The sequence below is a fragment of the Pteropus vampyrus genome, unplaced genomic scaffold (genome assembly GCF_000151845.1).
Source record: "Pteropus vampyrus isolate Shadow unplaced genomic scaffold, Pvam_2.0 Scaffold571, whole genome shotgun sequence".
Classification (NCBI taxonomy): domain Eukaryota; kingdom Metazoa; phylum Chordata; class Mammalia; order Chiroptera; family Pteropodidae; genus Pteropus; species Pteropus vampyrus.
The window spans coordinates 535,583-550,326 of NW_011889352.1; the positions used below are offsets into that span (position 1 = coordinate 535,583).

At 42.7% G+C, this 14,744-nt stretch overlaps 1 pseudogene; it reads right to left on the reverse strand.

Annotated features, from left to right (window-relative positions):
• Positions 1-7,038: 7,038 nt before the first annotated feature.
• LOC111733509 lies at positions 7,039-7,154 on the reverse strand (annotated as a pseudogene).
• Positions 7,155-14,744: the final 7,590 nt, after the last annotated feature.

Below are 14,744 nucleotides of genomic sequence, written 5' to 3' on the forward strand. Positions count from 1 at the left end.
TCACTAGCTCTTAAAGACTATAATAACCACCCTCTTCCATGCCCTTTCCCTGATTTTTCTCCACAAAATATATTAACTATCAACTAATATACTCTGTAGTTTTCTTCTTTGTCTCCTGGTTAGACTGTAAAGTACACAGGGAAAGGATTAGTTTTCTAGGTTCACTATTGAATCCTCAGTACCCAGGACAATGCCTAACCCACAGTGGACGTGCAATAAAATGTAACATAAACAAATGAATTAATAGCCGAACCCTTCCACGGGCTAGAGGACAAGTATAACATTTCCATGATGAAGAAGGAGAAGGGGCCTGCTATCCATGAGAAATGACATGGACTAGCACTGGGAGACTTTTTCTAGTTTACTTGATCTTAGTTGAATCATGCCTAATCTTCTAAGCAGCAGCTAAGAGACCCATCCATACCTTCGAGGAAGGGGCATCTCTTCTCCACCTCACGGGTTCCTAAAGCATCTTTGATGAGGGTCCTTAGCTGGTAAGACAGGGAATCAGGCTCACCACTTGAGACCTTAAGTGTAGCCAGAAAATGTATGTGACTTCGCAGCATCTTTTCTAGGAATGTTTTAGAAGAGAGGAAAAGAAAACAAAATCTAAACACCTCTTCGTAGAGAAATGTTAAGATGTTTTTGAGGAATCTAAGACTAGACAATAAAACCGATTTAACCATATATATAGTTATAAAACTATTTCGTAGACTGTCGAATTCATGAATTTCGTTTGTTTAAATTCAAGTCTTTTTCATCAGGTAATAAGTCTAGGTTTGTGTACATGTAAAAATTTCTCTCACATGAAAATTTAGCCCAAGGAGGTGGTTTTTAATCACATTCTTTCTGAGACATTAGTGATGTTAATGGCTCTGGCCACAGTTTATTGTGTTTTATCAGGTCGTTCTGCCGTTTACTAAGCAGGAAAGTTGTGTCAAGGTCTTGTTTGACACTCTAGTTTTAACACTTGATGGGATTTCCCCCCCACCTTTTTTTTAGGTATTTGGACTATAATAGAAACGATCAGCTTTTCTCCAATAAGTAGAATAACCACACATTAACACATCTTGAATAAAACAACTAAGATTTTCAAACACATACTTTTCCATTCCAGTTAGCCTGCCTTCATCCTTTTGGGGTAAATAGTAGTCCTTTTTCCCCTAAGATCTGTAAGTAAAAGTTGAGATTGTATGAGACTACCTTTGCTCTTGATTTCAGCTGGTCAAGACTGAACACATTCCTAGCAACTGATTATGGAGGCTGCCTTCAGCCTGAGAACACAAGGGAGTGTTGTCAAAAAAATTCCCGTGGCACCACGGCATCAGGCAGAGAGCCATTGGTTGCTTATCTCTAACAGGAGTATCTTTTCCTGAGCAAATTTTCTTCAAGAACAAAAGTTAAAAGCAACCAATTCTAAGAAAGAATTGCTAAGTGACACCTACTCGTCAATCATTAAAGCCAAGTCTTCCTGAAAAAAAGTTAATAAAACCTATTGTCTTCTGTCCCCACTTTTGATTTTATTTGACTGTCTTTAGCAACTGTTGCAAGATCTCCTCCTCTTTAGTTTTGAAAGAAAAAGGAAAACCAAAAGCCCATACACTCCAGTGCGTACACTCTATTTTTTACATGGAGCATGTATCATTGTAGTTATGTCCCATGCACACAGGTTCATAGATTTTTAAAGAGTTCTATTGCTATAGTCTTTTAGCAGCTGTAAAGGAGTCAGCTTATGTGATCTTGTTCAACACTCATATTTCTAACTTTTATTATAATAATCCTGTGATATATTGGTGTATGAGTTTTCCCAAGTTATAACTTTCTGGGGTTTCTAGAAGTGGGATATGTGGGTCTGAGAGCCATTTGTTTTAGGCTCTTGAGATGTCTGTTACTCTGTTGTCCAGAAGAGGCCTGACAATTTATAGCCCTATAAGCAATGTCTTAGAACCACTAACACTTTATAGCTTGTATTAAATGGCATGCACTGTTCTAAACTCTTCATATTCACTCATTTAATCTTCATAACAATCTTATGAGGTATGTACTATTATTGTGCTCATTTTATAGAAGAGAAAACTGAGGCACAGAAGTTATGCCAGATCTCTTTATAGGAGGAATACTAGTTTGAGGAAGTATCATTTTGTCAACTGAAGGTGAATGTTGAGAGGAACCAGAGCTGCCACAATTACTAATGTCTGTTACAGCATAAAATTGTTTCCATCTGAACTCTGAGGAGATCAGGAGTGTGGGATGAATGGTCCTTCGTACCTTCTAAGTGGCTATGGTCCTTCTCCAAAACAGCTGAGCAACCAGGTCAGAGGTCTGGCAATAATGCAGGTGGCAGTAGAATTCCTATTCAGTTAGAACCTTTGTTAAGCTCATAAAAGAGAGAAGCCTGTAGACACCTTCTCACTTATTTCTTAGGAATTTTGCCACCCAAACCAGGGCAGAGCTAAGGCTGGGGATTTCCCCCAGAGTGAAAACAAGATGATGTGGAAAATTACTTAACCAGAGAGTCACTTGTGCCCTCGGCCTCCCTTTTCTGTATTCTTTTTCCCTGCCCAGTGCCCCCTCATCTGTCCTCTCCTTTGAGACATCTCATGTGCCCTCTTCTCCCACAGGAACCTGCTTGCAGGAAACCAACTGGCATCAGTTGTTTGCACCTTTGCATGATTTCAGTCCTTTTATCACCTCTCTTCCATATCCCTTGGCCTCTGATTGGGACAGCTAAGCCTTATAGCCATATTTTTCTTGTGTTGAAGAATTCCAGGCATGGCAAAGTCCTGGAGGAGATGGGGGCATGGGGGGAGGAATGGGATGGGGGACACGGAGGAATTCCGAGGCCCTGAAATTATACCATCCCAGTGAGTTTTGCCAGCTCAGGCTCCACTATCCTGGAAACATTAGCTTTCCTCAATTATATCCTTGGTCAAGGTCGTTCCTCCCTTCACACTTCTCTCTTGGTGATCTCTGTGGTACCCAGAACTTCTACCGCCATCCACGCCCCGATGCTCTCAAATCGTTTTCTCCACTATGAAGTCCCTGAGTGCCATGCCTGAGTGTCAGACCAGCTGCTGAATGCTCAGTTTCCACCTAGACACATAAACCCCCTTCCCCACACGTCTGTTCCTTCTTCCATGAACAATGCCAATATCTACCCTGGCACCCAAGCCTAACGCCGGGAGCCGCCCTGGACTCCTGGGCCTCTCTTCCTGGCTTTCTACAACCATTCTACGTTGGACGACATCTGCTATATACACCCCTGTCCTCTCCACCCATTCTGCCATTGCCTTAGTTAAAGCCCTAGAACCTCACTTACCTATGATAATATTGTACATTCAACGTAATTTGGGGGAACCCTTCTGGGAGGTTTTCTGCGTAGAAAAGATTATTCAAAAAATATTTTTGTTTTTAAAAATCAATATGACTTTTTAGCATTATCAATTCAAAAACCTTCCTTTAGCTTTTTAAACATAAGTTAATATAAAGAATTATTAATAGCATAAATTCGTTGACTGTATCATGGATAATTATCATTTTGAGATACTCTATTAGGCAATAATATTTTCAGCAAGTAGAGCTTTTAAAGGCTAAGGGCTGAGCACTTTTAGGGGGTGTATATATCTCCCACAGGAACATAAAAGTGCTTATCCATTTTAAGCAGCACATTGTTCATTCAGTGGCATGAAGTACATTCATAACATTATTCAGCCATCACCACATCCATCCACAGAACACTGTTCACCTTGTAAAACTAAAACTCTGTACCCATTAAACAGCAATTCCCTCCGTTCCTGGCAACCACCTTCCTGCTTTCTGTCTCTGAGTCTGACTGCTATATGTACCTTGTATAAGTGGAATCACACAGTATTTGTCTCTCTGTGACTGGCTAATTTCACTTAGCATAATGTCTTCAAGGTTCATCCATATTGTAGCATGTGTCAGAATTTCCTTCCTTTTTAGGCTAAATAATATTCCATTGTATGTATATACCACATTTTGTTTATCCATTTATCTGTCAAAAACCTTCCTTTAGCTTTTAAGTTCTTAAAATATTTTTTCCCTAATTATAACTTTAACAAACAAAATTACAGTGAACAACTTTAAGGATGCCTTTGGTTAATATTTATACCTTCCTTTAGCTTTTATGTTCTTAAAATATTTTTCCCTATTTATAACTTTTGCAAATAAAACTATAGTAAATGTCTTTAAGGATGTACTTGGTTAATATTTATTTGATTAATAATTGACCCCACTATAAGCTTAATTAATTAGATACATTCAAACATTTAACACTACTTTTATAAATTTAATATATGCAATTTATTTTTTATTTTTTTATTTTTATTTTTAAATTTATTTTATTTTTTTTTTACAGTAGAAAAGAAATTTTATTAGAAGGTAAAGTATACTTCCAGACATGGAAGCAGGCCTGAGCAAGAGAAGCGTAGCACAAAAGGCCCAATTTATTTTTTTAAATTCTTCAATTGTCTGACTTAAACAAAATCTTGCCAAGAACTTAAAAACCATAAATTTAATAAGCTAAACCAATAAATATAGTAACATTTAAGTTCTCCTAACTCTTCCAACATCATACATAAATTTATTAAACTTTCAACTTAAAATCACAAGTCTAACTCAGTTACTCAATTACACTTTTAAATTTGAATTACGTCTCACTTTTCCTCTAATAGATCAAATTCTCTTCAACATTACAAGCAGTTAAAATGCCAAATATGCATAGGGTATTCTTAGAACAAAAGAATTAACGCCGTAGGTTTATTTTAAAATCATTTCTATACTTAGTTCTAAATCTCCCTGCATCTAACAAAGTTTCCCAGAGTATGGGAGTTTCCAGACTTCCCAGAAAATAAGAATCAAGTGGGGCATTTGTTAAATATACAGATTCCCAGGCACCTACCCCGATCCACTGAATCTGCATTTCCAGGGAGAAGAGCAGGTGATCTGCATGATTATAAGAGCCCTGGGTTTATCTTACCACAGAAATTGGAAAACACCTTACTTAGTGGGAAAAAAATTGCTTCTCAGACATCTATAGACCAGGATTTGGCCAGACTCTGACTAAATTCTTGTGGGTAATTCTGAAAGGACACCTCAACCCTGATTTATCCTCCACTGCAGGGTCATTGTAAGTAAGAGAAGTGGCCCACTTTCCTTAGAGGTATGTCATATTGCTGCTTAAGACTCCAAGTCGAAGTACAGCCAGAGGACTTTGCATTTCTCTGGCTCTTTAGATAATCTCTAAATAACTTTGAGTGTCATCCTTATGTCTCTCCAGGCTTTCATGACCACACACCCTCAGAGACATTGAAATGATGCCTGATCAAACCCTGTTCCCTCAGTTTTATCTGACTTCTCAATCACAATTTTAAGGTCATTCTTCTGACAGGCTCCTAATTGGTAGCCTGATTCCAGCACTGCCTCTGCCCTTCTACGCAGCTCCTAGATGATCTTCCCAAGATGCAAAGCCAGGGTACACCCTACTAAACCCTCCCCTGGCTTGCCACTGCCCAAGGAGATGGCTGCACTGGTTTAAGACCTGGTTCACAGACGCCTGCCTTCCTTTCCCCAGGTCCACCTCAGGCCTCTCCCACGGGGCCCAAGCCCTACAGAACTCCCTGCAGCTTTCCAAAGGGCTCATGCAGTGCCATACTCTGAGCTAAGCACCTTTCTTGAATTATTGCAGAGTCAAAACAACATCGAAAGCCTGCAGAACTTATCTCAGGCCTTTGCCCTTGACAGTTTCCTTTGCCTGCAGTGCCCTCTCCTGACTTTGATTCCCACTCATCCTTTAAAACTCAGTGTGTCTCCTCCTCTGTGAAGCATTCCTTGACTACTAAAGTCAAATCCATTCCTCCTGCCTTTCTGTGACTCCACCGACCTAGCAAATACTTCAGTTTATACATATCTACAATTATTTACTTACATAGTCAGAACTCCGTGAGGCCAAGGACCCCTGTGTCTTTTGTTCACCACCAAGGCCCCAGTACCACATAGAGAGCCATGCTCATTAACTGAGTGATGCCCCTTACTCTTCCCCAACTCCATTAATCAAAGACAAACAGATGTCCTGGGCTCGCCCCTGTAACAGCCAGGATCTCTATACTGCCTTGGGCTCAAAGCCTTTGTTTTTTCATTTCATTAGGTTGGAAAAGAACAGTTTAGTCTGCCCACACTGGCTGGCTCTGGGGTGCCATATGGGCTAGACCCTGCCCCCTGCACTTGTTGCTGTTGCTATTGCTACTTCTATGTGGGTCATGACCCAGGCCTGTGGACAGCTGGTGTCGGGCTGGTGGCCGAACCATTTCATGCATCTGCAGCAAGCATCAGCTTTTTCTTCTCACTTTCTGTGTGAAAATGCAGCAATCTCCATGAAACCCAACATTGGACAGAGGGGGCAAGTTGCAGGGTACCAGATCTGGAGCCTGCCTAACCTTTCTCTCTAGGGGAATATGGGGTTAAAATAATAATACTTTTCCTCTCACCTTCTAAATTTTTCTAGCTGGGCTATCAATTAAATTAACAGAGACAGATTAACAGAAGAAAATCAAATGTTTTAATGCATGCACGTGGGAAATCCACATAAGCATGAAAATTTCAAAGACGGTGAGACAACATTGGGTATATAAGACATTTTGGACAGAATAGAAAAGAGGGGAGGAAGGGAGTATTAGATTTCAGAAATGAGAGTGGGTGATTTACAGATGGTTAAGGAAGAGCAGGAAATTTGTATGGCAGGAAATTTCTTGCTAGGTGACTCAGAAACAGTGGGACAGGGGATATAGAGCTAACAGGTGCCTGCCTGATGGCCTCTTATTTACCATATTTAATTCAAATTAGACTAAGGCAGCATTCTAAGATTCTCTTCCTGAAGCAGGTTTCTGTCTGAATTTCTTGGGCAGGAAAGTGGGGAGGGCCACAGGTTCTTTCTGAGTCTTGTTTCTTTTCTTTCTTTCTTTCTGTCTGTCTGTCCGTCCTTCCTTCCTTCCTTCTTTCCTTTCTTATTATTATTATTTATGCCTACAACACCTGGTCTTCCTAGGTGGTCTCCCATCCAAATACTAACCAGACCCAACCCTGCTTAGCTTCCAAGATCAGACATCGGGCTTGTTCAGGGTGGCATGGCCATAGACCATGGACCGTGGCTCCACTGGGGCGTGAACCCAGGACCTTTTGCATGTATAGCAGACATGCTAACTGCTACACTATGGAATGACATCCTTGTTTCTTAATAAACAACTTAAAGTCAATATACCAACAAGCAGCTTCAGGGCGGCAAAATTTTGGTTCTTTTCAGTGGCAAATCCTTGCCAGAACTTTAAGCCTCAGAGATTTATTTCTACTCAGGCCCACTCTTGAAAGCTCAGGAGAGAGGCCGTTTAACGTCTAAGAGAAATGCTTGGAAGTTGACCGCATTTCCGGTCAAGTGTCCAATGTTTGTGAAAAGAAGGACCAAAGACAGTCTGCATCAGAATTGCTGGCAGGAAAAGGGCATGTTTGCTAACATACAGATTCTTGGGACCCAACCTCGGACCTTCTAGTTCTGAACCTCTGGGGAATGGGGTCCAGAAATCTACCAAATTAACACAAGCCCCCACCCTCACCCCCAGGTAATTCCTGTGAACTTTGCAAAGCATGGCCTGCCTAGTTCAATAGCAATAAAATCAACATGCTTCACTTTCCTAAATCATGAAAACATTTCTGCCCCAGGGTCCAGATTTAAGAAAAGTAGAAGAGTCACAATCATTAAAGCACCTCCATGTGAGCATCATGGTTTTGTATTTGTTTCCAGAAAGCCTGTGGTATAGGTACACACGTGTGGGTGTGTGTAGGTGTGGTGAGAAACTGCCCTTTGACTTGAAGGAGCTCATAGTGGAAGATGCAAAGGAGGCAAGAGGAGGATAATGAGAAAGAATGGGTGTCCCCAGTGGGACTGTCGCACAAAGACAAACTGAAAGCCCATGACCCTTTGCACTGTAGGGTTACAGGAAAGATGAAGACTGAAGGTGGGACGGGGGAACTGACCAAAAGATAAAATCACACGTCACAGAAGGGCTGGATCTCAAAAACATAACATTGAGTGAAAAGAAAGGATCACGAAAGAATAATACAGTAGATTCCATTTATGGGAATTTTTAAAAAGCAAAAGCAAGTAGCATATTGCCTAGGAGTGCGTGCACAGATGATAACATTGTAAAGGAAAACAAAGGAATCATGCACTGCAATTCAAGACGGAGGTCCCCTGGTCTACCTCTGGGAGAGGGAAGGAGATGTTTTGGAGATGGGGGACCACGCGGGACTTCAAAGGTACTGATAAGTTTCTATTTCTTAAACACAGGGTGGGTACTCAGGCGTGGTCACATGTGCATAACACGTATCATTTTGTGTGTACAATATGAAATGATGAGCCACATGAACAAAAGAAACACGACTTGTTCATCAGATTCTGAGATATTAGAAAACGGCGGCACCTTCTGGAATTCGTGGCAGGTATGGCTTGAGCAAATAAAAGTAAATCCCATTTACCAAGTGAATTATGAATGTTCAGTTCTTGTTACTGACTGAACTTGCCTCCAGGATGGGGATGGGCAGATGAAGTCTTGGGGACTTGACTGGAAGAGGAAGTACAATGTCTCATGCCCAGAGCTACGAGACACTGGCCGAGGGCCATGTAGCAGCAGCAGGGTCCTGTGGAGTGTGTGGGCCCATGCCAAAGTCAGCAAATCCATAAAGGGCAAAATGGGAAGGGGGAACTAAGACTGGGAGCCAAGCAGAGGGAGCAGGGAGATCTGAAGGGGCCAGCCTGTAAGAATTCTCTGAGATGGATTTGGGACTAAGGCAGCCTTGGTCTGTGGCAACCAATGACTGACATGAAGTAGATGTCACCTCCAGAGGTGACACTACCTGACAGACCACCAGATGGCCAAGAATAGCTCCCCTTGGGGCAGAATCTGAGGTGGTCCCATTAGCCACATACCCTCAGAGACATATGGAGCCCTAGAAGGAACCCGTCCATCCTGTGGTTCAATGTAGAAATCTCTTATTCATCCTGTCACACAGGTCCCTGACCTCTGTTTGAGTATTCCAGAGGTCCTGCCCCATTGTAAAAAGACACACTTTCTTACCAAGTCCTTTATTCTGAGCTAAGTCACATTTCCCTTATGGTGTCACCTCTGCTCTCAGGAGCTGTGCAAAATGAGGCAAGTCCCTCTTTTACCCACCAGGTTAGCAAGACTGTGAGTCCAAACGAGTAAGCATAACAAAGACCACTAAGGAGGTGATGTGGTAGACACCGAGATGTACCAACCTGAGTGCCCCTCATAATAGGACTTGCTGCAGTCAGCAGGCAGCCTCCAGCTCCTGTGGGGTTGGCCAAGAGCTGCCTCACTAGACCATGACCACATCTGACAACTAATCACAGGAAGGGTGTCAAACAGTGGCCACTGCAGCCCACCCACCAAGAACTCTGAGGGGCTGTATATGCCTGTGGGGTCAGCTTTGCCAGGGTGCTTCACTGTGTGGTCACTCCTTCTGCCCAATCCTGCTTCCCCTTTCTTTCACAGGTGTTTATCCCTGATAAATGTCCTGCTCACCAAACTCCAGCTCAGCATCTGCTTCCAAAGAGCTCAATCTGTTATACAAGGGGAGTCTTTATAACAGATTAAACCAAAGAGGAGGTGGTTTTAGACCACTAGCAAATAAAAAGAAAATGTTGTTGAAAATCTTGTTCACTGTAACCTTTGCTAAGGATCTGGCATTTCCCTAAGAGTTTCTTCAAAACAAACAGGAAGGATTTTAAGAGATGCGTCTTAAAACTCTCCAGTCTGAGCATGTTGCTTCAATGAACAATTCAGAATAGGCAAGACCACAAACATGCTCAGCTCCCTGCCCCTGGGTGGGGTTGGAAAGGCTCCCTAAGGGCTGTGTCCATTACCCTTCTTCTATTTGTTGATGCTGGAATAGGATTTGCCAACACAAGCTAGCAGAGCAACCTGGCATTTCCACTTACTTGAAAAGGGTTTTCTTTCAAGTTCCATTTCCTTTCCTACCCCCAGAATTCTCCAAATCAGCAGTTCCCAGGTTCTCCCTTTTCTGAACCCATAATACTGATTGCCCTAGGCCCATTTTGTACAATTAGTTGTACATTTTATGCACTGCTGTAGGACAATTCTCAGGCTGCTGGCTGGTCAGGTTATTTAGTTATTCCTGGCATTATTATTTTCTACTAATAGGAAAACAACAACCAGCCATTCCTATGAGCTGCTCATGCAGATTTTTTATAGGAATAAGATTGTGTCAGGCCTCCTCCTAGCACCTCCTCCTTGGATGGCTCCTTGGGTTAAACTATAAGGAGTGATTTCTAATCCTCTTTTAAAATAACTTTTATCACCATCATCGTCTCCTTTTTCTGACTAAAAAATAAATTCATTGTTCAAGCTTCCTTTTGCTGCTGTAACAAATTACTGCAAACTTAGTGGCGTAAAAGAACAGAGATTTATTATACAGTTCTGGAGGTCAGAAGCCCAACATAGGTCTCACTGCGCAAAAACCAATGCATCAGCAAGACTTTGTTCCTCTTCTGGAGTTCCTCTTCTAGGGGTTATCCAGCTCCTAGGGGTTGTTGGCATTTCTGGACTCGTGGCTGTTTCTTATGGCAGAGAGAGGACAGCTAAGTTATTCTTTGCCCTGGTTGCTAATGATTTTACTTTAGGTGAGTCTCTTGTGGCTTCTGATCCAGGTATTGGCTGGATGAGCTTCACAGCAGCTCTGGCCAACCTCCCCTCCCTACACACAGGCTCAGGTACAGGCTCAACCAGAGGAGGAACCTTCCCAATGGGCCCTTCCCAGACCTGGGCATGTGTCCCCGAGGAGCCCTGTAACAACACAGCCAAACTTACCTGAGCAAACTTACCTGACAAACATTTGCGCAAGAAACACTGACCAAAAAGAGCCAAAGGCAAAAGCTCAGAGCTGTAGTCAGTTCAAGTTTCCTAACATGCATAATATTATAAACAATGAGTTACACTTTTTCATCAGAGAACTTCCTCTTGTATAGAACGCTCTGAAACCATCAACTGTCAAGAACACTCAAATAAAGCAGTTGCCGAAACCATAAAAACTAAGAGTAAATTCACTGTGAAGATTCTAATATTCAAACTGGGGTTTTTGTTTGTTTTGTTTTATATTTTGGTAGAGGTCATTTGAATCTGGCCACCAAGGCTACAAAATACTCTCTGGGAAAACACCCTGATCCCTTACAGCTGCCTCACTGGACTTCTGAGTATTCAAATGGGAACTGTGAGTGCAAACCCTGAAAAAAAAGGTATCTGGTTCTCAGACATCTTGCTGCAGGCATTTCTGAACTGCTGAGTCAACTAACCCGATGAAACCAGTCACCTTATCCACCCAGAGGCCACTCAGGAAATATTTGACTCACTCTTGTTGACTCATGTTGGAAACGCAAACTCACAACAGTCCTGATTGCAGTCTAGTTTGGAGCAGTTTTACTTTTAAACAACCGGCTCCCTGCCTATAGAGAATACAAGCCTGCAGAAATAAAGAAATAAACTTAGCACTCTCCCCGCTGCCCTCAAATCATGTTCCAGGTGATGTTTTGTAAGCACACCTGCAAACTGTGCTCTGTTTGTTAACCTGGAAAGCGAATAAAACACACCTGGGAACTTTGTTCATTAAGTGAGCCAAGAGCCGACTAGCCTGGAACACGAAATGGCTAATGACCAGATCTCTAAAGCTTGGGAGCTCTCTCTAAAAGAATTTTTTTTTTTTTTTTTAAATTTCAATTTTGATGTCAGTGGAGACATTCATTTGGAGGTCTGGGCTGTTAGATATAAGTAAAGGCGGGGTTGTGGGATCACCATGGGTCACAGAAGGGAGCTTGGCAATTTGGAGAAAGAAAACACGGACCCAACCAGTGAAGTGTGTTGGATTTCTCACTTCAAGAGTTAGCTTCTGTGTTTACAAGGATGGGGGCCACAGAGGTTCTGAATCCAGACCTAGAACATGGCCTTTTCATGTGCTATGTGGACCTAGAAAGCTATCTTTGGATGCTAAAGACAGGGCTGGCTAGCAAAGAGATAAAATACTGGATCTATTCACAGACCCTAGACCCCTAGATTATCTCTTGTGTCATTTCATATAGCTGCTTATCCTGGAGCCACAGCCCTAACAAGGTCTACATGAAGGGACAGCAGCGATGGCCTCAGCCTGTGTTCCTCTACATTTGCAATTCCTTTTCCCCTCAGACCTCCACTTGTCCTACTCTTTCATTGCATTCAGGCCTCTGCACAAATGTCACCTGCTTATAAAAGTTGTGCCTGATCAATTACCCTATCTGAAATAGCCTTACAATTCCCCCACTTGATTTCCCTTCATTGCACTTATTACCACTTCCATTATATTAGGTATGTATGTGTCTAATATCTGTCTCCCCAGTTAAAAATGTCAGGTGCATGAATGGAGATGTTTTTATTTTCAGCCAGGTCCCCAGGTCTTAGGACAGTGCCTGGCCCATAAAAACCTCAATAAATACTTGTTGAAGAGTAAATGAATCTTAAAATTGGAAGATTTTAAAACCACCGGACAGCAGGTGTTTCATGGGGCAAACATGGACTCACCTGAGAGGTATGTGGGAAGAGGTACAGAGTTTGGTGTGTGTTTGGGGACAGGTTGATAGAAGTAGGAATTAACAAGATCCATGGCTTATCCTCCTGCAGCTGCAGACACCAGGGGTGAGCACAGCCCAAGGGCTTGTTCCTTCCATGCCTCCTTCCTGGTTTGACTTTAGCTCTCATCAAACTCTAGCAGATCATAGCCTGGTAGAACTGAAAAAGTCTAGAGCAGGGGTTCCCAACCAGTCCGTGGCCTGTTAGGAACCAGGCTGCACAGGAGGAGTTGAGTGGTGGATGAGCAAAGGAACAAAGCTTCATCTGTATTTGCAGCCGCTCCCCAACACTAGCATCACTGCCTCAACTCCACCTCAGATCAGCAGGCATTAGATTCTCATAGGAGCACCAGTCCCTGATGCAAAGAAGTTTGGGGACCACTTAGAAGAATCATTTGACTGATGAGAAATCTGAGGCCCAGAGAGGCTTAAGTGGCAGAACTTGACTTGAACCCAAGCCTATCTGGCTCCCGGTCTACTGTTCTTTCCAAAACACAATACTATCCCCAGCTATTATATTGCTGAGGCTATCGCTGCTGTTCCTTCAGGTAGACCTTCTTAGGGCTGTGGCTCCAGGATAAACAGCTATATGAAATAACACAAGAGATTGCTTAGGCCTTTTCTAACAGTGGGGGTGGGGGGGGAAGGTAGATCATTTGGAGGAAATTGCTCTTTAAATCTTTAACCTGGGGCCACTCTGAAAGTAGAAAGCAGGCTCTAAATGATTTTTCTTCTGAATTTTTATATTGTTCCACCAAATGACAAGTCTGAACTTTCTACAACAGCATTGCTCAACAGAACTTTCTGCAACAATGGTAATGCTCTATTTCTGTTCCCTCCAACACAGTAGCCATTAGTCACATGAGGCTGTTGAGCACTTGAAATGCAGCTAGTGAGACTAAGGAAGTGAATTTTAAATTTTGTTTCATTTTAATTAATTTACATTTAAGTATAAATAGTCATATGTGACTCTAGTGGGTATCACTTCTGGATGGTGCCATTCTAGAACCTTGTATATAGAAATCTTACTCTGGAATACAGAAGAGAAGTAGAGGGGAAGGGTAATGGGAAGACAGAGAGAGAGAGAGAGAGAGAGGGAGAGGGAGATGGAGAGAGAGAGGGAGAGGGAGGAAGAGGGAGGGAGAGGAGGGAGATCTGGTTGTAATTCCTCATCACAGCCACAAGATAGCACCATTGTTCAGAGTCTTTACTCTGAAAAGCAAATCAGGCTTTTAAAATAAATGCTCAGGCTGATTTGGGAATCTCTGCTCCCCTCCTCACTTCCTCCCCGCTTCCTCCCTTCCTTCTTCCCTCCCACTCTGTCTTTCAGTCTTTATTCTATCTCTGCTCTCCTCCTCCTCCTTCAATACTGACTTTCTGGTGGGCATGAGCACTATAATAGCAGTCTGTTCTGTGAATCTCAGAGCAGTAAAGATCCCGAGACTGCTATTTGGCTACACGAGGCGCAGTGGTGGCTCACTGGGTATGACAAGAAAGGCGGAGTCCACCTGCCATTTCGTCAGTCTGGGCTCTACTGTTATGGCCCTAACCCCGACCCTGGGCTTGGGAGGCCTGCAGGGACGATCTTGTTCACTCACCCTCGCCCTAACTATGTCCTCCCCCCACACCCTCAAACACTATCTTGGAAGCTCCAGCCCTCAGATCTGGTTCTAGGAGTCATCATAAAATCTCTAGAGAAACTATAAACACGTAGAGAATGTCTCCTGGTGGGGGTTCTGAGGTCTCTTTTGTATTTTAGCTTAAGGAAAAAGCAGTCAGTGGCTTGCAGATGGTGGGTGGAGCTTGAAGTATTTTTCTAACTTTTTGTAGTTTGGGAATAAATCTCCAGGGATAGGGCAGGGCTGCAGGCTAATTCCAGTACAGCAGGATCAGGGCTATGAAAACACGTACACAAAGAAAACTTCAAAGCTCTTCCGTGAATCTGAATAGGAGGGAGCCTGTGGAAGGGTCGGATGTTAACTTTGCACCAAAAGCCCTCTTAAGTGTTTTCAGATGGCCTTGCAACTCAGAAAACATGCAG